Raw genomic sequence first — 20597 nt, 5'->3', positions numbered from 1 at the left:
AAATACGAAACATATTGTTTACATTCCACAAAATTATACTAATTAAATTATTATTAATTATTTATTATCGCCATTGTATACGGCGTTACTCGTACTCCGTCACGAAACGTACTAAATTGGCCCAAGTATATTGCAGGAAAAGATAATTCCTCCGCGTGTTCGTCAAAAAGTAAACTATGTGGAAGATTTTTTTCTCCTGGGGCTAATCTTAAATATTTTTCTTCCTTCTACATCAATGTTTGCTGCTGAGATACCAAACTTTCTTCGATTGGTATATGTTCACTTATTTCATCTTGAGGCGCAGCATCATGTCATTGATTTCAAAAAAGGATTCGTCAACCTTCATATCATACATCCATACTTAATATTATAAATGCGAAAGTAGCTCTGTCTGTCTGTCTGTTACTCAATCACGCCTAAACTACTGAACCAATTTTCATGAAATTTGGTATGGAGATATTTTGATACCGAGAGAGAGAGAGGAGATGCGAGACATAATATATGACCAAATGAATTTCGAAGAAATTTCTTTTGAAATTCATCATGAGCCAGTTTGTGCCGATGAAAATCCGTGTATGGTGCATAATTAGTTTAATGCTCTAATCGTTGAATTAACGTTGACTCAACCAAGTTCTGACTTTGGCTAATGTGTTCCGAGATCTTCGTTTTTTTTTTCGGATTCTATGCTCTTGAACACGCTCTGCGGCTGATCTTTTCTGTTTTTGATGATTCACCGTTAGAGTATCCATTTTTTTCCGAGCTCTATACTCCCGCATTCGCTCTGCAGCTGTTTTTGGATAACCAGTGTGGATTGAAGAAACATCACTCATTGCTTGAGTTTCATTCTCACAGACATGGCTTGTAGTAGCGACTAATGCACTGAGTTGTGAACAATAACAATGATGGACATCAACTTGAACAGTAGCTGCATTTGAAGTTTCCTCAGGATTCATAGATATTTACATCGATAAATCTAAAAAAAATGGTCAATTAATTTACTATATAAATTATTATTTATAATATTGATCGTAAATAACTGAAAAACTCTTACCTCCTGAACGGATCTTCGCTTTTTTTCGGATTCTGTATTCTCTGGTACGCTCTGCGGCTGATTTTTTCTGTTTTTGATGATTCACCGTTAGAGTATCCTTTTTTTTCCGAGCTCTATACTCTCGCATTCGCTCTGCAGCTGTTTTTGGATAAAACTGATTTTCTCCCGCCTGTCCTCCAACATACTGCGGGAGCTTCGGCGGCGGGTGATCATGCGGTTTATACGCAAAGACCCTTGTGCCAAAACTTATTGCGGACGCCCTGCAGCCTTTCGACCGTCGAGAACAATACCAGGATATCCTTCCATCGGCGTTTTTCTTCTGATAGCTGTACGTGAAGCCGGCGAGAAGCAGCAATGGATGCTTGCCACCTCGCTTCGTCCACAGAAACGTTCCTGAAATATGGGCACACTGAATATGGAACACACAGTCATTGTGCTATTGCTAAGGAAATATATTGGTGGTACTTACACCAAGCAGATTATTAAATGGCGTATCTTTCAATTCAGAATAAACCAATATACGTCATGTAGAGATAGCGGTTATGAAAATTCGAATTGACTACATATATTACATATTTAAGTTCGCAGTCGCTTAAGGCCGGCTACTCACGTACCTGCAGCACCCTTAATTGGCTCCTTAATTGTAATGTGTATAGGCAAGCAGGCACAATTTACAGAATAGCTGAAATTGCTCCGACCGCCGCGCCGTGCAACCGAGATTGTTTCAATACTGCGGCAGGTACTTACGTGAGTAGCCGGCTCAAGTTTATTAAAATTCGCATGCCAGCTGTGACTGGCGAATTGTGCAGATCATGATTTGCTCATAACACCTCTGTATCATACTTTTATGCGAATAAATTCACTTGATTTCATATCAAGTTAAATCATATAAATTTATAAAGAATAGAAAAAATTCGATCACGAGGCGGGACTCGAACCCGCATCCTTCGCGCCATTCCGGGGCGGATGCCTCACCAACTCAGCCACTCGTGACCCGCCCGAGTGATCGAATTTATTCTATTCTTTCAGTTTTATGTGTCTGAAGGGACACACCGCGCGCCATCTATTGAGATGATTAACAACCATTTCAACCAATATGAAGCACTTTTCAGTGAATACAATATTGTAACGATGGAACACGACCTTTTTTTGTTGAATTTATATTTTTGGTTTTATGGCATTCAAATGCTTTATAAATATAAATTTATAAAGAATAGAAAAAATTCGATCACGAGGCGGGACTCGAACCCGCATCCTTCGCGCCATTCCGGGGCGGATGCCTCACCAACTCAGCCACTCGTGACCCGCCCGAGTGATCGAATTTATTCTATTCTTTCAGTTTTATGTGTCTGAAGGGACACACCGCGCGCCATTTTTCTATTCTTTATAAATTTATATTTATAAAGCATTTGAATGCCATAAAACCAAAAATATAAATTCAACAAAAAAAGGTCGTGTTCCATCGTTACAATATTGTATTCACTGAAAAGTGCTTCATATTGGTTGAAATGGTTGTTAATCATCTCAATAGATGGCGCGCGGTGTGTCCCTTCAGACACATAAAACTGAAAGAATAGAATAAATTCGATCACTCGGGCGGGTCACGAGTGGCTGAGTTGGTGAGGCATCCGCCCCGGAATGGCGCGAAGGATGCGGGTTCGAGTCCCGCCTCGTGATCGAATTTTTTCTATTCTTTATAAATTTATATTTATAAAGCATTTGAATGCCATAAAACCAAAAATATAAATTCAACAAGTTAAATCATTTTATATTTTCATACAATTTGCGAACACTTCATGAAATATTGTGTGCCTTTGGACATATTGTTTCTGTTGTTTCCAGAATACTAATTTAAAATAAGAAATATGTACACTGATTACTTGTTTCAATTAGTTTTATTAAAAATATAATTTTACACACAAAAACTCACCAAACACTAGGTTTCTATCATTTGTCTGTTTCATTCGAAACATATCTTATTTCGGTATTCTTGAATATAAAATAAAATTCATTTGCTGTTGCAAAAATTATTAAAAAATTATTAATTATTACAAAAGAAAATTATACCTATATATTTATAGCATAGGCATTAGAACACGCTCTGCGGCTGATCTTTTCTGTTTTTGATGATTCACCGTTAGAGTATCCATTTTTTTCCGAGCTCTATACTCCCGCATTCGCTCTGCAGCTGTTTTTGGATAACCAGTGTGGATTGAAGAAACATCACTCATTGCTTGAGTTTCATTCTCACAGACATGGCTTGTAGTAGCGACTAATGCACTGAGTTGTGAACAATAACAATGATGGACATCAACTTGAACAGTAGCTGCATTTGAAGTTTCCTCAGGATTCATAGATATTTACATCGATAAATCTAAAAAAAATGGTCAATTAATTTACTATATAAATTATTATTTATAATATTGATCGTAAATAACTGAAAAACTCTTACCTCCTGAACGGATCTTCGCTTTTTTTCGGATTCTGTATTCTCTGGTACGCTCTGCGGCTGATTTTTTCTGTTTTTGATGATTCACCGTTAGAGTATCCTTTTTTTTCCGAGCTCTATACTCTCGCATTCGCTCTGCAGCTGTTTTTGGATAACCAGGGCGGAATGAAGAAAGATCACTCGTTGCTTGAGTTTCATCCACACAGACATGGCTTGTGGTAGCAACTGATGCACTGAGTTGTGAACAATGCCAAGGATGGAAATCGACTTCAACAGTGATATCATCAACATCAGTTGTCGATATTTCTATCGTTGAATCTAAAAAAAATAATTTATCAATTTACAAAAAAATATATACATATGTCGGGGAAAGATGTAGAATGTGAATCTATTTTCAAGCTGTGGGCGTTGCGTTGGGTAATCGAGCAAAGAAACACCATACAATACAATCACTTTTAATACGATCACTTTTAACAACCGTTACGTTACACATTACAGATTAAAAATAAAACACTAGCAAAGAAAAGGTTAACAGTTCCAAGTAGTGGAAGGTCCGAACTCTTCGATGTTCGAATGTGAAGTGCTGTCCCGAGGGCAAGCTTTCACGGGCTAGACCCGGTACAAGCATGAAGTAAGCCGCCAACTTCACTGTACTGGCAGCACAGTGCCTCACGGAACTCGTGCTTCAAATCGTTTTACATCATACACATATATTACAAGTGTTTACGAGAGTCATAAATTTATTATCATATACTCCTAAAACGTTTTCTAAGAAACAATAGTCAAGAGTGTACTTACATTGTCAGAAAGTTCTTAAAAGTCGGTAACTTATTTTTGTTCGAACAATAGAGATAATAAATTCCTAATGATCAAGTTGTAAAGGTTGTAAAATAAAACGATGCTATGTTTGACATACAGAGGTCAAATTGAATTTTTCGAGTCATAGAGTGAAAATATGTACCAAAATGGCTTGGAGGGACTCGGTGATTATTTCGACTAACAGAGGGTAGGTAGGGATTTCAAGTAATGGAGGTTTTGGTGGTTGAAGGGAAGGGAACAAAACATTTTTTCGAGATTTGGAGGTTTTTGACTTATCAAGGTTCGACTTAACGGGGTTCTACAATTAAAATTAACAATTGAGTAAAGATATAATATATTTATAGGCAATACAGGGAACTTTTCAACGTGGTCTTTTACTCAATTGTGTTACACTACATTTTTTTCCAACCCCGATAAAGAAGTTTCAGTTCAAAGAGATCTTGTGACCGTAACAATTTATTTTTATTTTAAAAGGAAATGAAATAATTCAAACAAAAAAAAAAGTTTCAAACAATTTACTGTAAATTATGTATATGAATTTACTACGAAGAAAGAAAAGAAGAATATCTAATAAGACTAATTATTATTCGTTACAATCAAAGACATAAACAAAACATACTTCTACTAATCTAAAATATCAAAATCTAGTGTCGCGGCGTTGGCAGAACAACGGTTGTCGGGACAGCTAGTAATATAAGAAACAGTTAAAAAAACACGCTTGAATAAAATCTTGAAATTATTGCATTGCCACCGATTCTTGTTAATTGTAGGTGCAAAGCTTGAATGAAATCCGTCCATTTGAAGTAAGTCAAAAATCGAGTCTAAATGAGTCGGTTACATACAAGATATAGGCATAGATAGTATAATAAAGAGAGCAAAAAAGCCATCTTCAAACTAAGGTACATCGCGCCGTTTGTATGTATGCGGAGCCAAGTGTGTAGCCAAGCGGCCACGCCCCCTATTCATGTACGTACGCAAGCTTGACGCATGCACACAACGCCGCTCGACTTCTCATGGAACGTTCTCGTGCGGGTCGCGCCATTGCTGTGAGCAGTCGGTGTTTTTTTATTATTTAAAACATCAACGTGACATGTGACAACCCTGCGCCTCGCAAGTTAAGGAACCGTGCGCTCCTAAACGCTGGGAGACGGTTTACTTGTTCTCTTTATACTATGTATTAGCCGTATACTGTAACAGACTGTCTAAATAATTCAATTCTGAGTTTTTATCGACCAAACCAATCAAACCTATATTTTACTTAACTTTAATATATTTGCCATCAGCCGATTTATAGAATCTACACGGTAGGTGCGTGTGCTCATTTCTGGCGTCCACTATTTGTTTATTATGGTTAATAAGAATATAAGATTTACAGCCGTTTGTGCAGCGCCATCTTTCGCCAATTTTCGACGTAAACCCAAAGCAGTAGGTATACCCGCGGTATAAGTAATACGTTTTACCGTTCACCATTGTTATAGTTTTTAGTTCATCTGAAAATTATAAGTGTTTAGAAATTGAAATTATATAAAGAAAGCAAATATGTAATTTTTCAGAAAAGCTCATGAAAAGTTGTAGGTAGGAAAGGTGTAGGAATGTATTAAATTTTATAGTTCGCTTAATCTTTGGAGATTTCTCATAAATAGGCTCATAGTTTGGAGAACAAAATATATTTATAGTCATGTATTTATAAAAAAAGATCTTGTGACCGTAACAATTTATTTTTATTTTAAAAGGAAAGGAAATAATCAAACAAAAATAAAAGTTTCAAACAATTTATTTGAAACTACGAAGAAAGAAAAGAAGAATATCTAATAAGACTAATTATTATTCGTTACAGTCAAAGATATAAACAAAACATAGATACTTCCTACTAATCTAAAATTTCAAAATCTAGTGTCGCGGCGTTGGCAGAACAACGGTTGTTGGGACAGCTAGTAAATAAGAAACAGTAAAAAAACACGCTTGAATAATAATATAAAATCATGAAATTATTGCATTGCCACCGATTGTTGTTAATTGGCTAAGCTTGAATCAAATCCGCCCCTTTGAAGTAAGTCAAAAATCGAGTCTAAATGAGTCGGTTATATACAAGATACAGGCATAGATAGTATAATAAAGAGAGCAAGAAAACCATCTTCAAACAAAGGTACATCGCGCCGTTTGTATGTATGCGGAGCCAAGTGTGTGGCCAAGCGGCCATGCCCCCTGTTCATGTACGTACGCAAGCTTGACGCATGCACAAAATTCCGCTCGGTTACTTCTCATGGAACGTTCTCTTGCGGGTCGCAAGTCGCAACATAGCTGTGAGCGGTCGGTGTTTGTTTATTATTTAAAACATCAACGTGACATGTGACAACCTGCGCCTCGCAAGTTAAGGAACCGTGCGCTCCTAAACGCTGGGAGACGGTTTACTTGTTCCCTTTATACTATGTATTAGCCGTATACTGTAACAGACCGTCTAAATAATTCAATTCTGAGTGTTTACCGACCAAACCAATCAAACCTATATTTTACTTAACTTTAATATATTTGCCATCAGCCGATTTATAGAATCTACACGGTAGGTGCGTGTGCTCATTTCTGGCGTCCACTATTTGTTTATTATGGTTAATAAGAATATAAGATTTACAGCGGTTTGTGCAGCGCCATCTTTCGCCAATTTTCGACGTAAACCCAAAGTAGTAGGTATACCCGCGGTATAAGTAATACGTTTTACCGTTCACCATTGTTATAGTTTTCAGTTCATCTGAAAATTATAAGTGTTTAGAAATTGAAATTATATAAAGAAAGCAAATATGTTATTTTTCAGAAAAGCTCATGAAAAGTTGTATGATGTATCTAGGAAATGTGTAGGAATGTATTAAATTTTATAGTTCGCTTAATCTTTGGAGATTTCTCATAAATAGTCTCATAGTTTGAAGAACAAAATATATTTATAGTCATGTATTTATAAAAAAAAGATCTTGTGACCGTATTAATTTATTTTAATTTTAAAAGGAAATGAAATAATCAAACAAAAATAAGTTTCAAACAATTTACTGTAAATTATATGAAACTACGAAGAAAGAAAAGAAGAATATCTAATAAGACTAATTCCTATTCGTTACAATCAAAGTCATAAACAAAACATACTTCCTACTAATCTAAAATTTCAAAATCTAGTGTCGCGGCGTTGGCAGAACAACGGTTGTTGGGACAGCTAGTAAATAAGAAACAGTAAAAAAAAACACGCTTGAATAATAATATAAAATCATGAAATTATTGCATTACCACCGATTGTTGTTAATTGTAGGTTTAGCACCTGTGACAACCCTGCACCTCGCAAGTTAAGGAACCGTGTGCTCCTAAACGCTGGGAGACGGTTTACTTGTTCTCTTCATATTATGTATTAGCCGTATACCGTAACGGACCGTCTAAATAATTCAATTCTGAGTTTTTACCGACCAAACCAATCAAACCTATATTTTACTTAACTTTAATATATTTTCCATCAGCCAATTTATGGAATGTACACGGTAGGTGCGTGTGCTCATTTCTGGCGTCCACTATTTGTCTATTATGGTCAATAAGAATATAAGATTTACAGCGACTTGTGCAGCGCCATCTTTCGCCAATTTTCGACGTAAACCCAAAGCAGTAGGTATACCCGCGGTATAAGTAATATGATTTATCGTTAACCATTGTTATAATTTTCAGTTCATCTGAAAATTATAGGTGTTTAGAAATTGAAATTATATAATGAAAGCAAATATGTAATTTTTCAGAAAAGCTCATGAAATGGAAATCTAGGAAAGGTGTAGGAATGTATTCAATTTTATGGTTTTCTTAATTTTTAAAGAAGATTTTTGGTAAATAGTACTTTTGAAAAGAAATATTTGTACTTATGTATTTAAAAAAAAAGATCTTGTCACCGTAACACTTTTTTTATTTATAAGGAAATGAAAGGTCTCAAATAATCTACTGTAAATTATATGAAGCTATGAATAAAATAAAGAAGAATATCCTGCACTAAAGTGCAGTTTTTCTACGTAAAAGTTAGTTGACTAATTATTATTCGTTACAAGCAAAGTCATAAACAAAACATCCTTTTTTTTCATTTAAAATATAAAATTCTCGTGTCGCGGCGTTGGCAGAACAACATTTTTCTGGACATAAGAAACAGTTAAAAAAACATGCTTAAATAATAAAAAAATCATGAAATTCTTCAATTGTCACCAATCCTTGCTAATTGCATAAAGCTTAAATGGAACCCGTCGGTCGAAAGAGTCGGTTACATACAAAATACAGGTGAAGCTGATAAAAGCGTGTTAAAATCTATAATAAGCTATTTAATCTTCACATATCTGCCATTAGACATTAAATAGAGTTTAGGAGGTTCATGGGTGTGGTGGTTGGCCTCACTCTCCACCACTCTGTGGTTTCTATCCAGTATAATGTATTGGAAACATTCCCTGGTATGTGTACACCGCCAGCGCTCTTTCGTCTTGGTCTTGAATCCAAAGCTAAAGGTGTAGCCGCGATACATGTAATATGTTCTACCATTTATAAAAGTTATCGCCTTCAATTCTGAATCTGGAATCAAATGTCTATGTGTGAATGCGGTTTTGAAATTAAAAATATCTGATCATTGCCTCGTAATCGACCACATTTTGTGGTTAGTTACAAATTTGTGATAGAGAATTTAGTATACATATAATCTGATTAAATAAAAAAAGTGACTGAGTGTTTAACCGACCAAATCAATCAAACCTATAACTATATTTACCTATATATTAGTTAACTTTAATATATTTTCCATCAGCCAATTTATGTAATTTACACGGTAGGTGAGTATGCTCATTTCTGGCGTCTAATATTCGTCTATTCTGATCAATAAGAATATAAGATTTACAGCGGTTTGTGCAGCGCCATCTCTCGCCAATTTTCGACTTAAACCCAAAACAGTAGGTATACCCGCGGTACAAGTAAAACGATTTACCGTTCGCCATTGTTATAGTTTTTACATCATCTGAAAATTATAAGTGTTTATAAATTGCAATTATATAAAGAAAGCAAATATGTAATTTTTCAGAAAAGCTCATGAAATGTTGTATCTAGAAAAAGTGTAGGTATGTATTTATAAAAAAAAGATCTTGAGACCGAAACAATTTATTTTTATTTTAAAAGGAAATGAAATAATTCAAACAAAAATAAAAGGTTTCAAACAATTTACTGTAAATTATATGAAGCTACGAAGAAAGAAAAGAAGAATATCCTGCACCAAAGTGCAGTCGTTTCTACGTAAAGGTTAGTGACTAATTAATTATTATTCCGTACAAGTAAAGACATAAACAAAACATCCTTCCTTTTAATCTAAAATATAAAATTATCGTGTCGCGGCGTTGGCAGAACAACATTAACGCTTAAATAATAAAAAAATAAGACGTTTGGCACTCGGGGACTGCCACCGGCCGCGGTAAAGCTATTGCATAGCATGCCTTCAAGCCACACCTCCGTGCCCGTCGGAGTGGGGAGCGAGAGGTTTTTTCGTTACGGAATTTCTGGATTCGGTCCCCGCGCTCAAGGCCCGCGATGGAAGCTATGCAATAGCTTAAAATCATGAAATTCAATTGTCACCAATCCTTGCTAATTGCACAAAGCTTGAAAGCGGTCGAAGGAGTCGGTTACATACAAAATACAGGTGAAGCTGATAAAAGCGTGTTAAAATCGATAATAAGCTATTTAATCTTCACATATCTGCCATTAGACATTAAATAGAGTTTAGGAGGTTCATGGGTGTGGTGGTTGGCCTCACTCTCCACCACTCTGTGGTTTCTATCAAGTATTATGTATTGGAAACATTCACTGGTATGTGTACACCGCCAGCGCTCTTTCGTCTTGGTCTTGAATCCAAAGCTAAAGGTGTAGCCGCGGTACATGTAATATGTTCTACCATTTACAAACGTTATCGCCTTCAATTCTGAATCTGGAATCAACTGTTTATGGTTAGTTTTATCTTGTTGAATGCAGTTTTGAAGATATTTTAAAAAATATCTGACTAACGTCTCACAATAGACGAAATTTTGTGGGTATTTACCAATTTGTGACTGGGTCATATAATCTGATTAAATAAAAAAAACTATGATTTCAAATGAATATTTAATACATAAAAAATGTACCTACTGACATTTCTTCAACAACCGATGAATGTTCCCATTTTTAAAATCAATTTATATATATATTATATATGTATATATATATATACCAATAAGAAAGGTATGAAAATGATGATTATTTTTCTACGCGTAATTGTATCTTTTCGTTTTGATTTATGATATATTATATGATGATGGCACCTTTAATTTGTGATTATTCTCCAAGTTTAACCGGAAGATTCGGAGCTCAAGTCCTAGAGACTTTGAATAAAAAAGTCTTAGTGTGGTGACGCGCTGAATATACGCCCAAAACTACTTAAATTCCGGGTCAATTTATTTTCGGTGCAATCGTCTTTCTTGGAGGCAAATCTTTCAAAGGCATATAAAGTCCGTTCATACATCTCACGAAGTTTTTCGGCAGATGGTTATGCATTGCTGGTTCTTTGACTACTTCAAAAGTTTCATTGTCCACTAAAATAGAAACGAAGCAGGAGCTAGTTTTTATGCACCTCCATCGCTTCTTGCTACCCGAGTCTTTGACGTAGTAGTAGCCGTTATACTGTAAATACTTCTGATGATTTATGGTGACAATGAATCGCACTGAAAAGAGAAGATCAATTATAACATACATTTCAAAACAGTAGTAGTTTTGGTATAAAACTAAAATATTATAGAAACACACAAATTAGATTAAAATTTATTCATATGTGTAGGTACATACAATATTTAATTGGTTGCAAATAAAAATAACACGAGTTATATTTAAGCATAAAACAGTATCAACTCAATGAACAAAAGACAAAATAATAAAGAATTATGTAACGCAGTAACTTTTGCTGATTTATAGTTGCAATGAAATCCACTGAATAAATTAAAAAAAAATTTAGTCATCACTTATCTATGATAATAACAACACCACAAAAGATAGTACAGAGGAAAATAAGCTTTAACACCTTCAAACTTCAGGATATTGGAATGGCGAAAGTTATAGATGACAATAAAAAAAGGTTCCAAATTAACAGGAATATAATTGATGTAATAAAATGAACGTAACATTCTTCCACTGATAAGAATACAGTCAATAAAACTATATCCAAAACTAAATACAATCCAATAAAAAACTTAAGGAGTGTCAAGGGACGAGAGACACAGACAGAGAAACACGCGCACGCCGCACGGCTTACAACTAAAGCAAAAAGAGTCGTTACAACTTTTCGTCTGAATTTTTTCCGTCTTCCCTTTCGCAACCCCCGATAAAGAACTTCCAGCAAAATTCGTGTGAACGTTAAGAAATATTCACACATTTCAGAATCGTGGCAATTGATACAGTTCATTTTCTCTTGCCTTTAAAAATAAATGTCTATGCCTCACTCGTACATAACCAGTTGGAGTCTCACAAAACTTGGCAGGTGGATGTTGATGCGGTTTGCTCTCTCTAGCTACAATCAGGTCATCACCAGCTAGTATTGTTCTATAGCATGATTTCGTATTTATGCACCTCCATGCATATTTCGAATTGTTCACTTTTGAGTAAAAGTGGCCGCGGTATTTAAGTAACATCTTCCCATTCACTAAAAGTATTGGAGTCGCTAAAAGTGAAACAAATCAGTTATTGTATCTCTCGGATCATATAAATATAATTAAAATTTTTTGTCTTCTTTATACTTCCTTATAGTACTGTCTATATTAAACTAAAGTGCATATGTATTACAGTACATAGTAGGTAAATACTATTCCACAAAATGATTTTGGCTTATGGATAATCTCCATTATACCTAGTTCATAAAAACTGCCTTTTTCTACAGTTATTTATGCTTATCTGCGTCGTATGTCACTTTATTATATTCAATTCAGATTATTTTATATTTATTTAGATATAAAAAGAAAAATTAACAAGTAACACATTTTATGAATCCTCTTCATTCATTCATGGTTCAGTCTTACCTGGTAACAGTTGAAGAATCAATTTTATTGAAATTTTATGCAGTTTTCAGACTTGGTCCAGGAAAAAAAACAATTTCTACGGGTTTTAAAAAGAAAACTAGATCAATTAAAGATTTTAATATTTTTATTAAAAGTTACTAAAATATAAAATAAATTTACTCAAATATTAGGACCGATTTTTCAATGCTTGGATAAAACTTATCCGTCCAATAAAGTATCACACGATAATATTAAAATGTAACGTAAACTGTCAAATACGGGCAATTAAAATACGTTTTTAAAATGGTAGTTTTATACATTATTCGATGAATAAGTTTTATTAGCATTGAAAAATCGGCCCTTAGAGCGTATACGCACTATGCGGGTAGCCGCATTGCGGGTAGCCGTCCGGCTGACCGCAAGCACAATTATGTACGTAATATTCATTTCTATACGCACTGTGCGGTCTGCGGTAGCCGCATCGCAGTGCGCATAGAAATGAATATTACGTACATAATTGTGCTTGCGGTCAGCCGGACGGCTACCCGCAATGCGGCTACCCGCATAGTGCGTATACGCTCTTACTCATACAAATGTTTAATGACAGTCTGAATTAAAAGAATCGTCTTCAGTTTTAGTCCTGTACCGAATAGGAATTGGTTCTGAGCTAAAGGTTTCCTGAACACGTTTTTCCGTAACCTATAACGTTAAGAATTTTCTTTCCACTTATCACGATGTAGCTTCTGCTCTTTTTGCTTCTGATATGGGTTTTATTAGATTATTTTCTTTTTTTTTCAAATAATTCTTCTTTGTTCTCTAGCTTTCTGGAGTAATTCAGGGTAACTTTTTATGAACTCATAACGTCATTGTTGGCAAAGACCCTCCTGAACGAGTCGTTCTTGACGAGTTTTTGGTCTTTTAGATTGCGTTTCGCCTATAATAAAGCATTTATTTAAAATTTTTCATTCCTACCCTCCACGGTTCAAAAAACTGGTTAATATCATATGTTGTACTCTAATACTTCTTAGACTAGTTCCATAAATATAATAACCTACACGATTAAATCACAGGTATTTTTGAGATCCTGAGGCTCAGTGTAGTTTACTCTATACTGCTATCACTTTGCTCTCTTCTGACTTATCTGGTATCAGTGCTTTATAGCCCTTAAATTAAGTAATAAATTGTTCACACGTGAAATCTAAATAGGTACATAACAGTATAATGTAACAATAATAAATTTATAAATTCAGGCGATCAGTGCAAGTGACTTGCTGTTGGCCGGTTTATTTTCTACGTTTCAATATGAACGTGTTTTATAAGACAATCTGCTATTTATAAATCTATATATATTTGCATCAGAATATAACAATCATAAAATAGACATCTCATGGTGTACTAAAACGGTGGATCTACAAGATCTTTCCACGCGTGTCGTTTTTCCTTAAAATATTGGTAGTTCAAGTCGAACAGCAACGGATGGTTATGTTGGTGGCTAGTTTTCATCACCACCATTTTACTATCGGTGTACACGGCTGCAGAGCACGAGGGGTAGTGGGTGCAACACCACCTAATGAACGTCTTAGCACTGAACTGTTTGTAGAAAACGTAACCTTCGTAGAACATCTGCTTGCCATTCACGTACGGTCTGAGAACTGAAATCAGAGATTATTGAAATTGAACTCGGCACAGAACAGCCGCTTAGTATGTAACAGTGCAGACGAAAGTAAGAAGCGCGTGTCTATTTAGCGTAAGTTATTGACTAAATGAAATATTTTAGGTAATAAATAAAACTAAAATTATATTTAGAATCTTTAAAATACTTTTATTCACAACAGAACACATGAGCTACTACAATTACAATTTATTTTCTACTATACAAATACAAGGTCTCACTTCACTATACAGGGCTTGTAAATCACCAGCAACCTCGCAGGACAAGATATCTAATATCATAAGTAACAACATTTGTTCTACGACTATTGGCATAACGCAATAAATTATTTTTAAGCTTTTATTGTACTCTCCTAACATTTGTAAGTCTATGTTCTATTCATTATCGAAAGGAAGACGCGACGCCCTCTTTCCCCTCTCGTTCGCTTCTTGTTTACGTAATTTTTGGGATGCGCGTAGAGTTTATAATGCATTTAAGCGGAAAATTAAATGAATATTGATTTTTGTATGAAAATAAAATCTAACAAATTATAAACAAAAGTCGTAGAACAAAATTTTGTTACTTATTAGGTATGTTAGCTATCTTGTCCTGCGAGGTTGCTGGTGTTTTACAAGTAACTCTGTACATACACTACATTAACACAATGTAAGACCAACAAATACCTCTTACAGCATCTAACACATCTAACAGAAGAAGAACTTAACAAAATAACTGTATACCATATTATGAGACCAAAGTCTTCAAACCCTGAGCCACCATTATCTTACTCACAACTTTATATACCTTCCATCCTGTAGCATCCGCAGTTGCCTAACCTGGTGGTTGTGTCCCTTGGTCGTCTTCATCACAACCAAGTTTGCATCAGTGTTGATCGAGCAGCTGCACTTCGGCCACATGGTGCAGTTCCACTTGGTGAAGTTCCTGCCATCGTATCGCTTATAGAAGCAATATCCTTGGAAGTAGAGTTGACTTCGCCCCGAATTTAGATGTATCAGCATTGCTGGAATGTTATAGCCCTATTTTTAGTGTGTCGATTCTATTGACTATCCTTGAAAGTATATAGGATATTTTTTACAAGGAATATTGGAAGGTACTGCTTACAAGACTTATAGTCTTTGATTTTATCGGTGTAAGATGAAGATGCTTTAGTGAAAGTTATTTGTTTATTAAAATAAATAAATGGTTGATTACCATAATTTGTTTTAATTTATAGAACCTAAAAGTGGGTCCGATAATAATTATAGAATCAAAAAGCGTATTATCACTGCTATTTATAGTATTTTACACATTTATAAAATAATTTTTATGTAAATAAAGCACAATTTAACGACAATATCAATTACATCGAAACTATCAGTATAAAGTACATATTTGATCTTCACTTGTCTGTTTGATACGTAACTCACAAACAACTAATCAAAAATAATTTCTCCATTCAAAAGGGACTTCTGCAGTTAACGAAACTTTATGCTAAGTTAATAAGAAGCTTATTGAAAAAACTAGCAATATTGAAAGAACGTCCCGTCGCCACTTTTGCTCATTCTGTCTATATTGGGTGGCATGTGTTGATGTTCCGAGATGATTTTTAACACCCTCAGGTTAGCGAGATCTGAGTGTATCGTAGCTTTGCATCTGGGGTAGTTAGTGCAACTCCATCGAATGTGATTCTTCGTAGTGTAGAGTTTGAAGAAGGTATACCCGCCATAATAAAACTGGTACTTGCCGGAACGCCGAATGATCATTTCGCCTGTAGAAATAACAATAGTGTTGGTATTCAAATTCCTCTCAAACAGTCGAACATACACACACACACACACACACACACACACACACACAACTACTGCATGCCCTAAATGTTATTATAAACCTTCTCTTTAATTCTTCAATTTGTCCTTACTTGTTCTGTACTTTATAAAAATAAGTTAACCTAACAATACTGGCTAAGTCTGTAGTGGATGGCGTCGATCGTCTCTAGCACAGGTGTATTCCTAGTTGAGACGATCGTTGTGTCTAAATTGTTTTGTATTTATGTATCATTCCTAAATAAACGATTTAAGCATAGCTTCTATCGCGGGCCAAGCGCGGAGACCGAATCCAGAAATTCCGTAACGAAAAAACCTCACGCTCCCCACTCCGACGGGCACGGAGGTGTGGCTTGAAGGCATAGCATGCAATAGCTTTACCGCGGCAGTCCCCGAGTGACACACGTCTTTTTATTACTATAGACTATTTTTTCAGGCAAAAGACATTCGGTATGTGAATATGTGGTCAATATTTGGTTATGAGCACAGAACATTTCAACATTTTATAATGGGCTCTCTTTACATTGCGTTGTGCGAGTAGAAGCAATCGCGATAGTGTAGAGTAATAAACTAAATGTATGATGATGATGATCGGCCGCCATTGTAAAGGTTTTTCATAATCACCGTGGCGGCAAACATCGACGATCATTTGTTGGGCCAACTTTGACCATAGTGAAGAAGACCCATTAATTATTAAAGAAGAAAAATTGTATTATAATGTTACTATTTGGGTTATCATAATGTGCGATGTGTAATAAAAGAAAATGAATGTCATGTTACGAAGTATATTGTTTTATTAACCTAATTTACACAAAATATTCTTATTCTAACTTTACAAAAGTTGTTATTATCTAGAATTAACTATCCTAATAATATATTCCTACTATTATATTCCTTGGACAGTATTATTTTTAAAATTAAGTTTTCCTACAACAACACCGATATAGAAAAATACTCTTTATTAGGAAATGACAGCTAGATCAATTTATTCCTTAACTAGCTGTGCGCCGAGGTTTTACCCGCGTTGCTCCGCTCCTGTTGGTCTTAGCGTGATGATAAATAGCCTATAGATTTCCTCGATAAATGGGCTATCTAACACCGAAATAATTTTTCAAATCGGACCGTAGTTCCTGAGATTAGCGCGTTCAAGCAAACAAACAAACTCTTGAGCATTATAATGTCAATATAGTACCTATACATACAGTACATACATATAGATAACATCATGTTTTATTTCAAAGTATTCACACTATTTCTTTTAACATCTTTCTTGATATATATAAATCTCGTGTCACAATGTTTGTTAACCGACTTCCAAAAAAACGAGGAGGTTATCAATTCGGCCGGTATAATTTTCCTCAATGGACTCCTCAACCACAAAACCGATTATAATAAAATTCGCACACCATCCGTGCAGTTCGATTCAACTTGAGAGATATTAAACATATTGAGAGATATATTAAACATTTAGGTACCACGGGCGAAGCCGGGGCGGACCGCTAGTTACATAATATAAATCGACTAATAAACTAGACACCAAAATTCTTCACACTCGCGTATACCGTCCGTCGTTCAACCGTATAATCTGCCGAATCGGGTGATTGTGGTCCGTTTTGCTCTCAATCAGAAACCCCTTCTTATCCACAACTAAGAACGCTGTACACCTTGGGGACATGGTGCAGTACCACCGCTGGTAGTGCTTGCCTTCCGCCTTTCGGTAGTACGTGTAGCCGTCCAGGAGAGCTTTTATCTTGCCATTCATCATCGTTATAAACTGGACTGTAATTGTAGATGGATAAGGTTTAGAATGTGACAATTTCTTATTGAAAGAGATTTGATGAGTGGTTAATGTGAGTAACAATGATATTACCCTTGAGTAATTTAAAACAATTTTCGATGATATTCTTTATTTTCCAACACCAGTTATTTACAGGTAAATAGACACATTACAAAAGTCAAAAGTTATAAACTAAGAACAAAATATTTTTTTAAACTTATACAAACTTAAGTGTCACTTTCGTTGCTTCGAGCTCGATGTTCTTTATTCCTCGTTTTTTCTTCGTTTTTTCCAGTCTTCAATAAAACCATATTGTAAAAAGAACATTATAATTCGCTAGTTTAGCGCGCTTTTGTGCCTTTTGAGAATCGCATGATAATTTACATTATTCCTATATTAGCAACAAATCCTAGAAACGGGCAAAATAATAGAAATAAGTAAAAATCACGACGTTTATTTTTAATCAACAATATTTACAATATAAAAACTAAAATTTTGTATCACAAATTCAATTTATTTAAAAAAATATACAAAATAAAAGATGCTATGTAAATTCAATAAATTAGATTAAGTAGAGGTAAAAAATATGTAGTTTAAAAAAACTAAAAAACACGCTTTTTATAGAAAACCGAACTAAAAAATAGAAAATTTTATCAAATTAGTGTATTGTCATCGGTCCTCAATAAATCTACAAAGTTTGAACGAAATCTGGCCGTTTAAAGTGGGTCAAAATCGCGCCCAAAGAAGTCGGTTACAAACATACAAACATACAGGTGAAGCTAATATAAAGCGTGTAAAAAAGATTCATTATTATTTATTACATACAATATTCCACAGTTCAGTCAAAAAAGTAAAACTTAACAAAGATCAATTGCGTATTTTAATATAAGTACCATCAGGGCCTAAAATTAATGTGTTCGGAGGATGTTGATGTTTATTAGTAACTTTTAGCACATATAGATTCTTATCAACACGGATGGTAGCCTTGCACTTTGGATGATGCGTGCAGAGCCATCTCTCGGAGAACTTCCCACTGTAAGACTTGAAGTAAGTCTGACCGTCGTAGTACAGCGGGGTTTTCCCCGTGGATAAAGTTATAATAGAGGCTGCAATATAAGAATAGAAAATTAACGTCTGCTAACTACATTGATATAATACAACTAGCTGTGCCCCGCGGTTTCACCCGCATTGCTCCGCTCCTGTTGGTCTTAGCGTGATGATATATATATAGCTTATAGCCTTCCTCGATAAATGAACCGAAAGAATTTTTAAAATCGGACTAGTCGTTCCTGAGATAAGCGTGTTCAAACAAACTCGTCAGCTTTATAATATTATTAGTAGGTATAGATTGAATAATAGTTTTTGTGAGAGTATCTATACTAATATTATAAAGCTGAAGAGTTTGTTTTTTTGAACGCGCTAATCTCAGGAACTATTGGACCGATTAGAAAAATTCTTTCGGTGTTAGATAGCACATTTATCGAGGAAGGCTATATATCATCACGCTAAGACCAACAGGAGCGGAGCAATGCGGGTGAAACCGCGGGGAGCAGCTAGTTTCTAATAAAGCTTTTAGGGCATATAAGGCATTTAGTAAATTTTATTTAATAGAAATTGGCTGCAATAGAGACTAGATTGACTAATTTTTTTCATGTTCAAAAACATACAATACAAAAAAACTGTTATGCAGAGAACATAATCAAATATAATTAGTATTGTACAGCAGTTATCAAGAAACTATTTTTCAACGAACAAACAAATAAATCATATTAGTCCATTGAAATGTTACATTTTTTAGGCCTGACCTTGCGTTTTTTAGAGGACGCAATTTTATTTTTTTGATGTCCCTACACATCATTTTATTTACTGAATTATTACTGAATTAAAGTTGTAGAGAATTTAATTTGCAACAAATAATGTTAACATTGTTTTATTATCAGATAAATAGTTTAAGAGATATATCGTAAAAACCATTTCAACCACTATTTTCAAGATGGCGGCCGTGGGACAAGGGTGGCGACCCCACAAACTTGGTGATAGCTTCACACTGACCCCCCCTACACATCAAAAAAATAAAATTGCGTCCTCTAAAAAACGCAAACCCAAATGTAACTTTTCAATGGACTATATTGTCAATGACAACAAAGAAAAGCATTCTGTTTAGCCCTTTATTCAATATTTACAATTTTGTACAAAAACTTATTGTTATTTTAATTTAATGTTTAATTAGATTCCAAATCTATGGAGAATCTTACTATATTATTACTAATTATAGTATATATACCTACTTAAACAGTAACTAATATTAAAAAAAATCACCAGTCATTGGCAACTACGTTTCTTAAATTGTGTAAGTAGTATAATAGAAAAATAATATGGCAAAATAATAGTGTTTTGAGAAATGCCTACTGACTGACTCCACAAATGTCTGAGGTACTGGGGCCGTATTAGGACATCTTATTTCCAGGCAGTATACGCTCTGAATTGAACTGACTGGCAAATTCTAATTGAATGGTTTTAACTTATAAAGTTATAAGCCATATCTGTAATCATAATATGAATTTGCCAGTCAGTTCAATTTACGGCGTAAACAGTCTGGAAATAAGAGGTCGTAAATACGGTCCCTGGTGTTAATAACGAATAAGTGAAGAGCCGAAAATTAGATCTTAAGTAATTATTTTTACACCAAACTATTTACAAACAGCGTTTTAGAATGACGGTATGTCATAGTCCTTTAGAACTTCTAAAAGTACCTACTCAATTACTAGCTAATAACAAAGTATCAGAACATCGTATGATAACATAGTATACTTTCTGTCCGCACACAAATGATAATGAATCGAAGGGCTCCTTAATAGAACCTCTTAAACAAACTCAATGGCCTGCTAATACCCCCAAAACATCAGGTGACCGTATTAGATCTTAACGTATGTAAATAGAAAGTGATACACACAGCGGAATTATCTTATT

General features: G+C 34.8%; 2 long non-coding RNA genes across 2 annotated transcripts; both read right to left on the bottom strand.

The window, feature by feature from the left end:
• Positions 1 to 6077: 6077 nt before the first annotated feature.
• On the bottom strand, positions 6078 to 9323 carry LOC149908336 (uncharacterized). Its single transcript, XR_016456721.1, has 2 exons — positions 9085 to 9323; positions 6078 to 8891 (listed from the first exon to the last, which is right to left on the bottom strand). It is a non-coding gene; the product is annotated as an uncharacterized LOC149908336 (long non-coding RNA).
• Positions 9324 to 12959: 3636 nt separating this feature from the next.
• LOC149908335 (uncharacterized) lies at positions 12960 to 15067 on the bottom strand. Its single transcript, XR_016456718.1, has 2 exons — positions 14832 to 15067; positions 12960 to 14028 (listed from the first exon to the last, which is right to left on the bottom strand). It is a non-coding gene; the product is annotated as an uncharacterized LOC149908335 (long non-coding RNA).
• Between the last annotated feature and the right edge of the window lie 5530 nt (positions 15068 to 20597).

This window comes from Colias eurytheme, chromosome 5 (assembly GCF_061535395.1).
Source record: "Colias eurytheme isolate Ceu_HAF_F1 chromosome 5, ilColEury1 Martin Lab GWU primary, whole genome shotgun sequence".
Lineage (NCBI taxonomy): Eukaryota > Metazoa > Arthropoda > Insecta > Lepidoptera > Pieridae > Colias > Colias eurytheme.
This window is presented reverse-complemented; position numbering and strand designations above follow the sequence as displayed.